Raw genomic sequence first — 17,567 nt, forward strand, 5'->3', positions numbered from 1 at the left:
GTAAAAACATTAAACCGACACGTTTCACTTTTAATCAAAAACTTCCTGCTTTATCATTATAGGGATATGCATATGCTATCGAATATGTACTAAATTCGATACATTTGCATGATAGTATAGGCACTGGATACCATCAATTTTTCGGTCAAACGTTATGGTCACTGACCATTACGATTAAGTTTGACGAAGAATTGGGTGCACATCAAAATAAATGTATAGAACTGAATGAATGGCATGTGTTGGTGATTTTCTAGGGCATTTTTCGAAGCGTTTTTGTTTCATCGTTGGGTTTGTGTTGAGGGCGCCAGGATATCATTTGTTGGCCAAATGAACTTGTTCGACAATAGCTCAATGGCTATTTTGCTAGTAAATTAGTTAACCCTGTTTCCACCAACCACCAATAAGAGAGTCAAACATGCAAATATTGCTCGCCACCAAAAACAAAAAAAAAGCAAATCGCTGCAATGGGAAAATTATTAGTTACAGAAATGACGCGTTTCACCACCATTCGCAAACGGGCTGAAGCAAACCATTACGCATTGGTATGTCGTGTATGCGGTAACCGGCACCCGCTTATAGTATGCCCAGTTTTCCGGGCGAAAGAACCAGCCGCACGTTTACGCGATACTCACATATATAATTATTGCACTAATTACTTATCAGAGGCTCACCTCGCATCTCAATGCACCAACGAGGGATTATGCCGTCGATGCAGCGAGCACCATCACACAATGCTCCATATAGACCACATTGGGGAAGCACCAAAACGCCAACGACGACCACCACGGCCCAAGGGAAAAGACGCCGATGACAGCGATGTAATCTCGTTGTACGCCTCTGAAGTAGGAAACGATACTCATTCTGGAGCGGAAACGTTCGCTTTCCGCCTAGAAAACCTGGCTGGAGTGGAATCACATGCATTCCACCCAGCTATAGTCGGCGGATCGGAACCTCAGCGTTTCCGACCGCACCTTCAGCACGAAATAAAAAGAACCAGCGGATTGGAAATAAAAACTTTCCAACCGTCTAATAGAAAGAGCGCAAAAGCCCGACAGAGATCCCGTAAACACCGTTAACACGAGAGAGTGGAATCTTCAGCATTCCACCTCACGCCTTCGAGGAATTTCCGGTCCGGAAGAGTGGCCCCAGTAAGAGCGCCACCACGACCAGTTCAGTCCCTCACATCAGTGGCTCCAATTGCGGTGGTGAAAATTGAAGCCCGAGGGCGTCTGCATCTCGTGAGGGCATTGATCGATCCCTGTGCCACTACCTCAATAATCAGCGAAGATTTCGCGCGAGAGCTGCAGCTAGGTGTGACCTACATAAATCGCCGATGGGCTGCTTCATCAAGTTGCGCGGGAAGCATGGTCAATCCACGACCATCACCACGCACGCAGTATGCCACCCGAAGTTCAATCGACGCACGCCACTAGCCACACTAGATGACACAATAGCGGGGAAATATTCAAATCTACGTTTGGCGGACCCGCGCTTCCACGTCGCTTCTCCAGTTCGTCTCGTGCTGGGGGCAGACATTTTTCCTAAAATCTTTCTAGGGGTCATTCCAGCTGGAATACTGGGTCCACTACTGGCCCAAAATACTATATTTGGATGGGTCCTGTCGGGCGCGTGCTAACTATATACTTATTTTTATTTATTTTTTCATTTTTTCTTTCTTTTCGCATTTATATTCAGATGAACCTAAAAATGAATTCACAGTAAATTTTGAATATGCATACGTATCTGATTTTTTTTTTTTTTATGAATGTGCCATTTAAATTTGAAACCACTTTTGTTCCTATTTTTTCTTTTCTCTCTCTAGCCTAGGTACAAGGTTCCAGGACTAGGCGATAGAAATACTTAGATAATAAGAAATAGCCTTCAGTAGTCAATGGAACACGGCGGTGCAAGCGTTCGGTTCTAGTTCAGGGTTGCGTACCGCAAGGGGGCCGGCATGTTTAGACCAGCGGTCCATACTTTTGAGGTAGCCCTAGTATTTCTTTTTGTTCAATAAGGTTAACAGAGGTGATCGAACGGTTTAAGCTATTTGAGGTAGCCCTAGTATTTCTTTTTGTTCAATAAGGTTAACAGAGGTGATCGAACGGTTTAAGCTATCTATGTTAAAACATCGCACAGATGAATAAACCGTTCGACAACAACCGGTGCTAACATTTTTATAAGTTTTCCGCCACTTGGATTTTGATTGCTTACCGATCGCACGCAGCCGTCCTGTTCCAGATTGTACAAGGTAACCTGTAATTGAATATTGTTACATATATACATATTAAACAATAATTTATAATTATTAAAAGCACCTTTATACTTAACATTAATACCAACCTTTTTATTTATTTTCGTTCCATTGAAACTTGACCGGTCAAACTTTTGGAGTTTTGGTTCGCGTCAAGACAGAAAGTGTACCTATTCACTCTGACTTAGATGAAATTAACGTTAATTTTGCTAGTTTGCTTGTATCAAATCCTCGTGTTAGTCTTGACAACTACTGTGAACCAGTGCAATGTTTCTCAAAATTATATTGCCAAGGATTCTGTCACATGTGACCCATCTAGTTAACTCCATACTAACGACCTGTGTATTCCCCTGGTGCTGGAAAGTTGCTAAAATCATTCCTGTACATAAGAAAAATAACGAGTACAGGCCAATTGCTAACCTACCATTTTTGTCTAAAGTTGTTGAGCGTATCCTTCATAAGCAAATAATGTAATTGTGCATGATTACAGACTTCTAACAGAACGTCAGTCTGGTTTCAGACCGAAGCAAAGTTGCACTTCGGTTCTGTTGGATGTTATAGAAAGCATTAGGATGGAAATTGATGGAAATAATCTTGCTTCTCTAACTCTACTCGATCATTCCAAGGCGTTTGACTCAGTTGATCATGAGCTTCTATGTCGGAAGCTACAACATCTTTTTAATTTCTTTTCTCATGCCACTGCTTTGTTTAGGTCCTACCTCGTGCAGAGATCTCAGGGCGTGTATGTTGGTGGCAATAGGTCTAATTTTGTACCTGTACTCAGGGGTGTTCCCCAAGGTTCAATCCAGGGCCCTTTGTTGTTTGTGTTGTATATTAATGACTTACCCAATGCGCTAAGATATTTTAATGTTCATATTTATGCTGATGATGTTCAACTGTATGTGTGCTGTCCTCTTGATCGTGTTGGCATGTGTATTAATGATATTAACTCTGAATTGACGAATGTAAGTGCATGGGCATCTGCGAATGGTTTATCAATTAATCCTGCTAAATCTAAATGTATTGTCATTCGCATAAAAGCCTTCGACACACAAAACTTAGACAAGGTAATGCTAGACGGTGCAGTTATTGAATATGTTGACTCAGCGAAAAACCTTGATTTGGTATTTAATCAAACTCTGACATGGAATAATCATATCATTAGTACAGTAGGTAAAGTGTATGGAATGCTTCGTACACTATGGCTAACACAGTATTTCACTCCTTTACACATTGGACTTCTTCTTCCAAAAGCGTACTTAATACCTACGCTACTGTATGGCTGTGAGATTTATGCTAATTGTGACTCTGTATGTAAAACCAAGCTTAATGTTGTTTATAACAACATTGCCAGATACGTGTTTAGGCTAAAACAACTTGACCATGTGTCTGCGTATGCCGTAAAGTTGTTAAATATTTCTTTTGAAAATTTGTTAAAATTCAGAACAGTGTTGTTCATACATAAGGTTATTCATACGAAGGAACCAAACTATTTATACCAGAAGCTTCAGTTTCTTCGATCGTCAAGGTCGGCACTGCTTATTTACACTGGACACAAAACTGTGACATATGAACGTCAATTTTTTATCAACGCGGTACGTCTTTGGAACTCACTTCCAGTTAGTTTAAGGCTTATTACTAATACACTGCAATTTAGAAATAAAGTGTTTAGTTCTTACAATGATTGTTAACAACTAAAACTCAATTTTAATACCTCCTATATTATTGAATGTGAACTTTTACATATTATTTTTTATTTTTTCAAAATATTTGTACCTAATTTTTTTTCTCCTCTTTGTGTTCCATTTTATAATGTATCCCTATTTCTCATTTTCTTACTTCTCCCTCTTTTATGTTAAGTATGTTTAATTGTCAGAATACCTTATTGTATAACACGTGACTGGCAGTGTTAAATAATTTTTTCAAAATTTTTGTGTCAGGATGGATATATATGTTAATAAATAAAAAATAAACCTAGCAGCAGACAAATTATTACAGGTGTTACGTTGTTTTGGAAGGCTAAAGGTTTGAGCAATTAACTCCAATACAGGGTGATATACATCTTCAGGCAGTACCAACGGGTCAGTTCGGAATAAAGATAATCTAGAATTATCACTGACATATATTAGGTGCAAGCATTTACTAAACTTATTCAGAATGCCGATAACCTGAAAAGCCCACTATCTGCAAGGTTGCTTAAGAACTCGTTAAAGATTTCTCGAGAAGAACAGGGAACCAAGCAACCATCAATCATATTCCACGTTACACACGGTAAATTAAAATCACCAAGAACTACAATCAAGCCAGAAGAAGTAGCCAAAGAAGTCACAGACATTATAATCGAAGCGTATTTGTTGTATAACTGTAAATCAGATTGCGGAGGAAGGTAGCTAATAGTAATGTATAAATGCATAGATAAGAGTTTGATACGAACGCAAAGAAATTCGATTTCGTCAGCTTCAAGAATCAAAATTTCTTCAGCAGATAGGCTAACATCTACGGCGATTAAGACACCACCACCGACTTTACTTTGACGATCTTTTCTAAAAATTTCGTATCTATTACATAGAATTTCAGAGTTGAGCACATGAGGTTTTAGCCAGGCTTCGGTAAATGCTAGTACCTTAAAAGTAAGGTCATGGCTGCTAAGAAAAAGATCTATAGTTTAGTGCTCAAGCCCCTCACATTCTGGTATTAGAAGTTGACGCCTAGGTCTACAACTATTTTTTTGAGGCACGAATAGGTCGTGGAGTGTGAGCGACATTTCGAGACCTAAAATCCGTGCATCTATCATGGTCAAATGTTAATTTTCTTATATGCAGTTCATTCGGCTTTATTTTTGACGATATACAATAATTTATATCGTCTGCAGTTGTATCACCTGAGAAGCGGGATACAAAGATAGCTTTTCTTGGAGGAACAACTATAAGTTGTGTGGGGTGTGGGGGATAACCCTGATTAACATCTGATTTAGACCTTGTGGTAGCCCTGAAGTTTCTTGTTGAGTGCCTGGCGAATTGAATATGGTCAATTCGTTGCCAAGGCTAGAGGTAGAGACAGGAATAGGTAAAGCAGAAGATATTGAGTTCGATGAAGAAACAGGAATAGGTACACTAGAAGCGGAAGAAGCTGGATTCGAGCCCAGGGCATCATCCGCAAGCTTCCGCTCTTTAGTAGTTTTCCTCCCCTTTCTTGCCGGGGATGTCTCAAAATATTTAAAAGATTTAAATGCCGCTTCGTAAGTCTGAAATTTGGTTGATGATATCAAGCTCCTTACCGATTTCAATAAAACCGCTTCTTGCTGTTTTAAAGAGCCTGAAGAGATCCACCTCAGTATACCGACACTTTGGACAGGACCAGCGAACCCCTTTACCCTCATTCAAAATGTCAGCCACTCTTCCAGTCAAACCAGCACATTTTATATGCCCGAGACTATCACATAACCAAAATGCTACAAAACGATCAGAGTCGCTCTTCACATTACAATTTTCAAATACGCAAGAAGTTGCCATTATAGTCGTCTTAAAAATTTTAGCAAAAAAAATGTAAATATAAACTTGAATATGGTTACTTTTGAAAAGGGTTAAAAACAAAAGTAAGAAATTTGAGAGACACTGATATATTAAAGAAAAATATAAGCAATTTAGAAGCACTGGATTATCACCTTTAAGACAGCAATAGCACAATGACGGCTGGAACGCACTGAATGTACGCAAACAGCTGTTCCTAGAACAAAAATAGAGAAGAAAAAAAATACACAAGAATTAATGCAGGAAATGAATGTAGATATATGAACGTATTGTGGAATACAAATGCAAAAAACAAAAGATTTATAAATTCAAAAGTACTAAGTTAGCAAAATAACTTCCCAAAGGCAGGATTTTACTTCAACACAATGCACAGAATTATGTAATGAACTACACTTAACAAAATATTTGTATCACGGCACTTAAATAATATAAATTTTGTAAATTTTTTTCTAACATAGTCTTTTTCGTCCGTGCTTTTTATCGTTTCAAAAAACAAACGAATATCCAAATAAAAACTTATTACTTCCTTACACAGTTGTGCCCGGTGATTATTAAAGATGTCATTGCTAAATAAATTTTCGATGGCTATGTGATCGTCCATGATACTATTGGAGAAGGCATCACTTGTATTTTGAAAAACTTTATTTATTAAACTTAATTTTGAATTTCCAATTGGGCATGCCTTGAGAACTTGTCTTAAAGCTTTCTCTGACACTATACAAATATTACATACGTCCACAGATGGTGCGACAAACGGACCGTGGTCCGTTAAAAGTAAAGGCATTTCTTCACCTATCAATTGCCCTTGACATGTGGGAACATTTTATTTTCTTTTGTACCTTCCAATCAACATAGCCAGCAATATAACGAACAACATTGTCCACATATACAATCCCCACATCGTATTAACATAAACATTTGCTAACTCGAAATCTATTACCTCGCTATTTTTTTTTAAGGATGCTAGTAGACGCTGATGATGCCTCTAGAATGGATTCGCCGTCGAAGGTACAATTCCCACTTTCAGTCGCACTCAACTCGTGCCTTACTAAGAGTCATCTATATGCACTTTTAAATTGAACTGCTTTGGGATTGTTGTTGAAACCCCTCTTGCCCTAACTGCACCAAAAAAGGTTTCCAGGAAGCTTATAAGTTAAAAGCTATGTCATGCCAAAATTTTTAAACCTCTCAAATAGTGGAAAAAATATTACTTAAGCAACGATCATACCAACAAATCCTGTTTTCCGGCCAGATTGAACCAGAAGGGTGCCATTAGCATCTCGCAATAAAGAGATATATTCCTCGAATCTCTGCGCGTGCATATTTAAATTGCAATGATTTGAAAATTTTATAATACCAATGGAAAGCAAAAGCTTACTTTTTCATTTGGAGAACGAAATAGCCTAATGTACAATATTCATAGAAGCAAGACGGCTTATTGAAATATACATATATTTAAGCACCTTTTTTACAAAAGTTTAACGGCAGCCTTGAGATTTGTCTCCTTCTCTCGTTGTGTATCTGTACTGTAATGTTTGATGCACAGTTCAGTAGTAGTGATATAGAATTTAGATGAACGTATGCACAAATCACGCAAGAAGATTGCGCAATGCGCATGTAAACATTAGATCGGCTGGTTTTATGACGTATGAATTGACCCTTTTCCAATACCTCTTTTTTTCTCGCTCTTTTTTCATTCGCTCAAGGCTCAATTGTGACGTATATGCACAGAACGAAGCAATTTTGAACTCGCGAATGCGCAATCTATGTAGGTGATTTGTGGGGACCCACGAATCATTCACACAAGATTGCGCATTGTGCATGTAAATAAAAGATCAGCTATTTTTATGGGCAATTTTACGTCATTGTCCTCTAGCTCTTGTTTTTTTCTCTCTTTATTTCATTCGGTCAAGCAGTCAAGTGTGACGTAGTTGCCCAGCACGAAGCAATTTTGAACTCGTGATTGCGATATCTTCTGCGATGATTTGTGGTGGTGAGCGTGTGTACATTTCACCCGATCACCGAATCACAGCCGATAAATTCGCGCGTGTTCAATTTTATCGTCCGATAAATTGCGTACATTTAGGCAAGGTGCACGCGAGGCTACGCCAAATAAGATTGTGCATTCGTGAGTTCAAAATTGCTTCGTTCTGCGCATCTACGTTACACTTGACTTCTTCAGCGAATGAAAGAAAGAGAGAAAAAAACAAGAGCTAAAGGAAAATGACGTAAAAATTGCCTTTAAAATAAATTTTACATGCGCAATACGCCACCTTCTATAATTCCATCATGAGGCTACGCGTCATAGACGAAATAGGCGAAATTTGTACGCTTTGATGCCGAACACATGTATTTAAATGGAGAGCTGTATACGAGGCGTCAGCTGCATGAAAGCGACAAAGCATGAAATTTCCGTGTAGCTATGCGTACAGCAATGTTGGTCGCTGAGCGTACGTACGCTTGAAAAAAATGAAGAACAAGATGTTTGTTTACATTTTTTTGTATGAAAATTTGTGTAATTAGTTGAAAAATGTTACTTTAGTTAATAGAGGTGCATGAAAGGTATATTACCAAGGCGAAAAAGAGTATTAAACACCACAAGAGCCCTGTTAGACATTGTTGAAGCGTTTAAAAGGCTAAGAAGTGTTGGAAACAAGAAATCACCATTTTCTCTAGTCCGCGCTGGTTTAAAATTGCTTTTCATAATTTACAAAGGCACGGAGATGCAAACAACGTTTAATACCTATTTTCCTTTGGTTTCGAGGACGGAGACAGCTGAAGAAATTTAATTTTTTATTTTTCTCAATAATTGTTTGCTTTTTGTAGCGACGCTCGAAAGTAGCTCCGTGTGCAGATCTTGAGGCGTAGAGAAATTGTAGCTATAAGAAATATCTTGTACGCATCTATAACGCGAAGCCTCGTGTGCACCTTGCCTTACTGTAAACAATTAATTATTTCTGCAATGGAGTGAAAAATTAATTAATTGTGTGCAGAACAGGCGCCCTTTATGGAATAAGCACCGCCGAGCGATGACGACAAACATGGCAGAGGTTGCTGCTGCTAATTTTTTCTTTAAAGTATAAAAAAATGAAAGCATAATATTAATAAATTTTTTTGTTTTTTTTTACATAAAATTCTGAGTTTTACTCACGAAACACATTCAAACAATTTTTAGAGGTATAGAAAGACGTGTTTCGGTATCATTATTAATAAACCGCCAACTGTTTCGAGCGCCAATTTCAAAAAACTAAATGAAAAATTTTCTAAAAAAACTTGTCCTTAGCATAATGCGGGCGTGGATCAGATCATTTTTTATTTTAATAATATGTGTTATTAGTATGTATATATTTTAATAGTATGTGCCCAAACGTATTTGTTCATATAATGAACCAATGCAAGCCTGGATCACTAAAGAACGAAAATCTTTGAAAAACTAATAGTCACGTTACTTCAAATTATATAAGAATACTGGCTTACATTCCGATTACGATCGTTATGCTATACTGCGTCATAAGTATTTTGAACTTAATAAAAATTGCTATAAAGCTTACGTCTGTAAAATTGAGAAGAAAATTATTAGCAACCCGCGGTCGTGTTATGGTTTCGTAAACTCTAATCGTGGGGTAAAGAGTTTTCCTTCCGCTATGAAGTTTAATGGTAACATTTCTAGTGACAATTAAGAGATTGCGAATTTCTTCTCTCTATTTTTCAAATCTAATTATTCCGGCGAGATTGCTTTGCCGCCTGGGAAATATCCTTATGAACCGCATTCAAATAATTGAATCCCTGCTCCACACTTATTACCTGAAGATGTTTTATTGTACCTAAAGACCCTAAAAAAATGTTTTACATACAGCCCTGACTTAATTCCCACATGCTTTCTTAAAAATGTGCAGAATTCATCTACAAACCTCTTACTGATCTGTTTGACCTATCTTTGAAGTATGGAATCTTCCCGACGGCATGGTAGGAATCCTTTCTTATCCCTCTCCATAAAAGTGGCATTAAGTCGCCAGTAGCCAAGACGCTTTAAGCCATTTTGCTCCCCTACTGCAAAGCAAATTTGCAGCTGGCCTGCCATTAGCATGGCTTCAGAAAACTCTATAGCACCACCACCGCGCTAAATGCCATCAGCAACCAGATAAATTGCGGTTTAAATCAAAACCTTCACCATAGAACAGTACCCGTAGCGCTAGACCTATCAAAAGCTTTTGATACGGTCAACCATGGCACGTTACTGCAAGACCTGGAAGGGTATGCTCTTCCCCCATGTCTTAAAAGGTGGACCGCAAATTATCTTGGTGGTCGGCAGGCATCGGTGCAATTTAGAAATGAAACATCAAAACTAAGAAGAATTAAATAGAGGGTGACACAGGGTGGTGTCCTATCCCCACTTTTGTTTAATTTCTACATATCTAAGCTACCTTCCACACCAGAGGGAGTTAGTATCGTTTCCTGCGCCGATGACTGCACAATAATGGCCACAGACCCAGGCCCAGGGATTGATGAGCTTTGCAACAGAATAAACAGTTACCTCCCCGATCTCTCCAGTTTTTTCGCCTCGCTAAACCTGGCATTATAACCGACTAAATCCTCCGCGACTTTATATATAACATGGACGTCCCAAATGTCGAACATTTTGAACATCCACGTCGATGGCACTACGCTACCGACAGTCGTACACCCCAAAGTCTTCGGTGTGACGTTTGATCAGGATCTACATTTTGGTGAGTACGCAGCCGCAATTGTACCGAAAATCCAGAGCCGTAATAAAATCCTCAAATCCCTTGCTGGCAGTACTTGGAGAAAAGACAAAGAAATGCTCATTGCCACTTACAAAGCAATTGGCCAGCCGATTGCATGCTACGCGTCCTCTATATGGTCGCCAAGCCTAAAAATAACCCACTGGCATAAGCTACAGGCCCGCCAAAATACTGCACTCAGAACCGCCACGGACTATCTTCTTATGTCCCCAGAACACCATCTACATAATGAGGCGAGAATACTCCCCATCAGGGAGAGAAATGAGATGCTAACAAACAGTTCCTGTTGAATACCCAGAAACCTGGGCATCCCAACAGACATCTGATTGATGAGCCAGGGACTTAAGGAGTAATCTCCGTAACCATTTTGAGGAAATACGGCACCTGAGAACTCAGCCGCATGAAGCAAAAAACCACAAGCAGGTCCCTGGTGAACTCCACAAACAGGCGTCGGACTCTTATGCCAGGAATTGGCCGGTGATCCCAGTACTCATGGAGCAGTACCCAAAACTTGCGGAAGAGGAACGCATACTCCCCAGGGAAACGCGAGTCACTCTGGCTCAACTTCGTTCTGGATACTGTAACAGGTTAAACTCTTACATATCCAGAATCAACCCAGATACACTAAATGTATGCCCCACTTGCAATATGTCCCCACATGACACCAACCATCTCTTTAATTGTAATGTACAACCAACGCCTCCAACGCCCCTTTCATTATGGTCCACCCCTGTTGAAACAGCAAGTTTCCTTGGACTCCCGTTAGAGGATATTGATAACAATTTGTGATCGGTCGCAGTTATTAGGTTCGGCGAAAAATTGCTACAACAACAACAAGAATGTGATATGAACTTGTAGCACAGACTGAATATTTAAATTTTTCTATAAAGTGATATAAACCAACAAATATACAAAGTTATATAAAATATATATACTTTAAAACAATTTTTACGAACCGAATATTGTTTCTTTATTCCATGGAAGTAATAAAAAGAGATAAAATATCCAATACATTTGGTTTTATTAATTTTCCGTACAAAATGGGGGTTTTTCTTTGAAAAATTTAGCAAGAAAAGATTTAAATCGCTCCAATATATATCATCGAAGTTCACGATTAATTGCATTTGATTTTTTAACACTACGCAATTGCAAAAAAATACACCCGATCGTAAGCGCCAAATCGCATATGAACCAGCAAAAACACTAACCCTACAACGCCACGAAGCCATAAAAATACGCAGACATGCATATATATATGAATTGACCATTTAGAAACTCATAAAAACTTTTAACGTGATCACGGGTAATGTAAGTGAAAGTGTTCTTGCAGGGAATGTCAGCTGATCGAATTGCTTTCCGCATAGCATTTCGAAATAAATGGATTTTCAGCAAATTTGCAATAAGGCATGGCGAAACCAAGAACTGGGGACAGCCGGAAATCAGCTGATTTGTACTTTTTTAACATGACTTGACACGTTAACTTCCGGCGCAGAACAATTTTGACATTAGTTCATCGATTTACAAAAACAAAGACACGCAATTTGTATTTATGTTTGTACGTATGTCACCGTGCTGCCTCCTTGTATGGTTCCGCCATGAAGTTGCATATAGCTTTTTTTGTATAGCTGTTAAAAATTTATTTGATGAAGAGAAAATGCCCTTAGATGCTAGTTAAAAATAAAAGTTATGATACTAATATATGTTTAGGTAATCTACATTATATAAACACAACTTTTGTTTAAATAGACCATTTTCAACTTAGAATATAAATTTTGTGCCCACATCTTTCAAACGTAATACACTGGCAAGACTATGAATACAATCAACACACAAGCACAATGTACCATATATGTATGTATTTGCACTTATGATCTGAGTGCCATCCTCTGTGCTATAGAGCGTGTTATGCAAGGTGCACACGAGGCTTCGCGTTATAGATGCGTACAAGATATTTCATATTGCTACAATTTCTCTACGCCTCAAGATCTGCACACGGAGCTACTTTCGAGCGTCGCTACAAAAAGCAAACAATTATTGAGAAAAATAAAAAATTAAATTTCTTCAGCTGTCTCCGTCCTCGAAACCAAAGGAAAATAGGTATTAAACGTTGTTTGCATCTCCGTACCTTTGTAAATTATGAAAAGCAATTTTAAACCAGCGCGGACTAGAGAAAATGGTGATTTCTTGTTTCCAACACTTCTTAGCCTTTTAAACGCTTCAACAATGTCTAACAGGGCTCTTGTGGTGTTTAATACTCTTTTTCGCCTTGGTAATATACCTTTCATGCACCTCTATTAACTAAAGTAACATTTTTTAACTAATTGCACAAATTTGCATACAAAAAAATGTAAACAAACATCTTTTTCTTCCTTTTTTTCAAGCGTACGTACGCTCAGCGACCAACATTGCTGTATGCTTAGCTACACGAAAATTTCATGCTTTGTCGCTTTCAGTGTGCTGACGCCTCGTATGCAGCTTTCCATTCAAATACATGTGTTCGGCATCAAAGCGTACAAATTTCGCCTGCAGCGTCTATGACACGTAGCCTCGTGTGCACCTTGCCATACTGTGTTATGAGCATTTACCAGTTTGAGCGGCATTGCATATTCAGCTTTGTGCCATCGAGTGTGCCACTGCGTTATAAATTAATCGGTAATAGTATAGTTGAGGGGTCGACTAATACGCTACCAAAAATATCGAGGGAGGTGTCAAAAGAGGCGTATTAATCTCGAGACCAATAATCCGATGGCGGAAAAGAAAAATTTTATCTATATCCGGAGATATTTGCAGTTGAAGTTGGCGATTTCCATGTGGTTGTTGTTGTGTTGGTACCCCCAAAAAAAATTGTGCATCATTATACCACACACCCGGACTTGGCATGGCGTAGCCCAGGGTTATTTTTTATAAGCGAGGCCGAAGACCGCCAACGCAGAAAGGTGTTCTTCGCAAAAATACTATGGATCCAACCCCCGGTTTCGGAGGTACCCGCGGGTCTTTTTCGGGTTTTCGTTAATATCTTTTGAACGCGTTAAAATTTTTATTTTCCGCCTTCGGATTATTAATACTTATGTCAAGACGCGTCGTTTGACACATCTCTCGATATTTTTGGTAGCGTATTAGCAGTCGACCCCTCAACTAGACTAATACCAATAAATCGATAAGTGTGCGTGTGCGTGCCGCAGTTTACTGAGTGTTAAAACAGCACTGTGCTGTGTTACTCAACCTTAAAGGAATGATGTTCGGAGGTTTTCAAAATATGCCCAAAATCCTGAATCATAAAAGCTGGTGTAGTTAAGTACGAAAATGAAAAAATTTAGTGAGGTTTTAATCCTTTTTTGGTAGGATATTTTTATTTTAAAAATGTAATATACAAACCAAAGTTCATTCTATTACTCATTTTATCTATGGGCCTTCACATGAACTTTATAAAAACTTGCTTTTTATTTTTACGAACTTATTTCTCAATGAAAATAAATGAAACACGTATAAATGGATTCATTAATCATGTTTCTTATGTTATCTCTCCACGGCACCAAAATCAATTTGATTTCGGAAGATTCTTAATTTCAGCCGAAATTAGCTCGAAATTTGCTAATTTCGTTATGTGAAAACTGTCAAACGAAATTAGAAGTTCTCCTTAATTTCATCGAAATTGGACCCAAATTATGTGCAATTTACTGAGCGACGCTGTGGTCGATTTCAATTTACACAAAATAATCGATGGTTTGACCACACTAGCTGTCAAATTTCAAAAACATATGTTTATCTTGAACGTTTTAATTCGGCTGTGGGAAAAAAGCGAAAACAAATGTCTTTTGAAATTATTCAAAAGAAGAAGCATAATCGTGTGGACAGGAATGTAATTTAAGAAATCATACTACCGAAATAGTGTACCGTGTAGACATAGTATTACTTCTAACTATATGTTATAAATGTGTTAAAAGTAGCAGAACTAAAATAATATTAGGGGGACTCATGAAAGCATATAAACTTATAAGGTGTAAAATTATATCCATTTACACACGCTGTTATATGAACGCACCTAGAAATACTCTTGATAAACTTGATTGTTTATCAGCTGTATTATTGCCAAACAAAAATTTTTTGATTGTTATACAAATTAAAACATGCCAAGATTAAGTGAAAAATCAAAACTAAAACGTCTTTACTAAGATATTCTTGTAAATGACTTGCTGTTGTTGGAGATTTCTGATGAAAATGCCTGCTGTAATGTCTGCAAGGTTGCATTCCTTTGAGTTTACCGCATTTACACAATGAAATGTGCGCGTAAATTTATACGAATTGTGTAAATGATTTTTCATACAAAATTTGACAGTTCGTTTACGCACTAGATAAATTTATACGTTTACACACTTTATAAGGCATTGATACGGTTACATGAGTCCCCCTATTGACAAATCTGTAGCGCTATTCACTAACTTTTTTAACTACATTTGGAGATGTTAAATTAACTTAACATAAATTTTAACACTTTTTCGATTCACTAACTTTTTGCCAACTCCAAATCCGATAACTTAACGTTGTCGATTTGGCATGTGCTATTTTAATGCAGATTTTGTGTAAGCTGTTAAAACATTGTTTACTTTCGTTTGGTTTGTGCAAAATTACATTTTATTTAAAAAAAATATGGCTTTCGAGTTTGTTGCCTTTAGTATGTCCTGGAATGCAGTTGCAAGGCACGCAGCAGTAGATCGGCGTTTCTGAGGGAAATAGACGATCCATTTGACCTAGCTTGCTCCGAGTTTAGGAAGTTGTACCGGGTGAGTCCTGACATTGCCAAAGACGTTGCGGAGCGCCTGCAGGAACATTTACGGGGACAGAGGATCACAGCAATTTCTACAGAGAAGCAGGTAACATTTAGGTAATTCTATGTGGCACCACGCAACTGCAACCAAAAAAGTTTAAAAAGACGTGTATAAAGAATCCTATTCCTGTCAGGAAATATTTGCAAACAAAGTGTAAATTTTCACTCATCGTCATGTGGTTATTGCAGTCACACGTATTAGCTGTTTCAAAAAGTGCAGAAGTTCTTTGGGTGGTTGTGGGAGTTGTAGGGCGAATTGCAGGAGTTGTAGGGGTGGTTGCAGCACATCTTTTCGTTACTGCAATGGCAGCAGAAATTGTGGTTGGCTGCTCTTCACCCTCGCCTTGGGATTGCACCTCGCTACTGGCATCTAGCTCCTCGGGGTACTCCACTTCTCCTTCATCCTCCTCCATCACCAAATGCATTTCCTAAAAATTTAAAATATAATGAATCAATAAGTTAATAATGATAATAGGTATAGCTGTATAACTTTATACTGACCTCATCCATAGGCACACTGTCCCTAAATATGCCTGCGCCTTCAACATATCGGTTCCCAATTAGCTCCACGACGCGCTTCTCTGCATCGGTCAAAGGCGCCACCGAGGTCGGTCTATTTCCCGTTTGGGCCCGCTGGTTATTTATGTCCTTCACTCGATTGCTCGTGCGATCTTTTAGATCGCGCCAGACCTGTAAAAAAGTATGAACTATTAGGGTGAACCTTATTTTTTTTATTTGAACTCTGGGCATCACATTCACTAAAACATAAAGTATATCACACAGGAAACATATATTATAGGAAAATTAATTTTCTAGATGTCTCGGTCCCTGCATCACCTAACTCAATTTTGTTTTCTACAAGTTGTAGTATAACTACGCCCCAAACTATGTGGTGATTTTTGAGTCCCTAGGTCACCGGGAAGTTAGTTAAAAACGGATTTTCAGATCCCTAAAATGTACCCCCTTTTTTCCTCAGTACTTACCGTAAGCCATTTTTCTGCACTCTTTGAAGCTCCTCCAACGGCGTTGAGCTTGCCCGCTAGCTTGTTCCACTGCTTCTGCTGCTCCAACTTGCCGTGCATCCGTTGGAATCTGTCGGACGCTAACCCAGGGACCTCTTCAAGCAGGTCCACCATCATTCTTATCTGCTCTGCTGTTGCTCGGCTACGTTTTGTGGATGATGCAGTTTTGGTGCCATTCTGAAATATAAAATGAGGAATAAAAGCAGTAAATGATCTAAATATAAAATATATATCAAAAATACTTCCCTTTGCTAAAATAGCTGCATAAAATTATTGGCCCGTACAAAAAATTTATTGTTTTTTTCGATTTCTGTTTGAACTTTTCGTAAATTTTGACATTTCACTACCAGCATTGCCACATCGAAATATAATAATAATAATCACTATCTTTATAGGCAGCGCTATTATTATCGCATTCCATAACGGAAATAACACTGATCCCTAGCTTTCGTATTACAAGCCTCCCAGATACTCTTCTGTGATTTCATGACATTGTTCCAGGTCGTCAATCATCTCATTGACGTATGTTTCCATACTCTTTAATTGGGGACGATGGGATACTCTGAAGATCCAGCTTGAGTAAAACTTTTCCATTTCCACTCAGGAAAAAAAATAAATCCTCCCACAGAAGGATATACAGGCCGCAGGCGTTGTTTTCCTGCACTTTAGTTCATATTTCAGAAAGCATTAATGTAGTACTTTTTTATGATACTGAAAATATAAATGGTGCAGATAAGTAAAGAAGCAGCACTTAGAATTATGGGGGCATTGTAAATCTTACCAAGTAGCACAACTAACAGCTGATCGCTGAAAAGTCACACATTCACACGCACAGTGCTCGAATCCATTTCAAAAAATAAAACTTTAAGATTATTTAGCTTAAATTTTGAAATGAGATAATCCTTACCAATTGATGTATATATAGAATTTATAAGGCGTATTTGCTGTTATTAAAAGAAGCTTTTTATTATATTAAAGTTTTTATCAATTTTTTTTCAACATTCTTTTAACCATTTCATACGTTTTTAAAGCATTTTTGTGCATTGAAATACAACCATATGCTTATGCGTGTTGACATTTCATTTCATACACTTTCGTATTTGCCATGCTCATTGTTTCTTGATTCATAAACAATGATTACAGTTATTCGGTGTGATTTTTCGAAAAAATGTATTA

General features: G+C 38.1%; 1 protein-coding gene and 1 pseudogene across 1 annotated transcript in view; one reads left to right on the forward strand and one right to left on the reverse strand.

Annotated features, from left to right (window-relative positions):
* Positions 1-17,567, forward strand: part of LOC137246669 (transcription factor E4F1-like) — a 123,413-nt gene that overhangs the window by 91,348 nt on the left and 14,498 nt on the right. The gene's annotated exons all lie outside the window — the stretch shown is intronic.
* Positions 1-17,567, reverse strand: part of LOC137246017 (F-box-like/WD repeat-containing protein TBL1XR1) — a 50,146-nt pseudogene that overhangs the window by 471 nt on the left and 32,108 nt on the right.

Source organism: Eurosta solidaginis, chromosome 3 (assembly GCF_040869045.1).
Source record: "Eurosta solidaginis isolate ZX-2024a chromosome 3, ASM4086904v1, whole genome shotgun sequence".
NCBI classification, from domain to species: domain Eukaryota; kingdom Metazoa; phylum Arthropoda; class Insecta; order Diptera; family Tephritidae; genus Eurosta; species Eurosta solidaginis.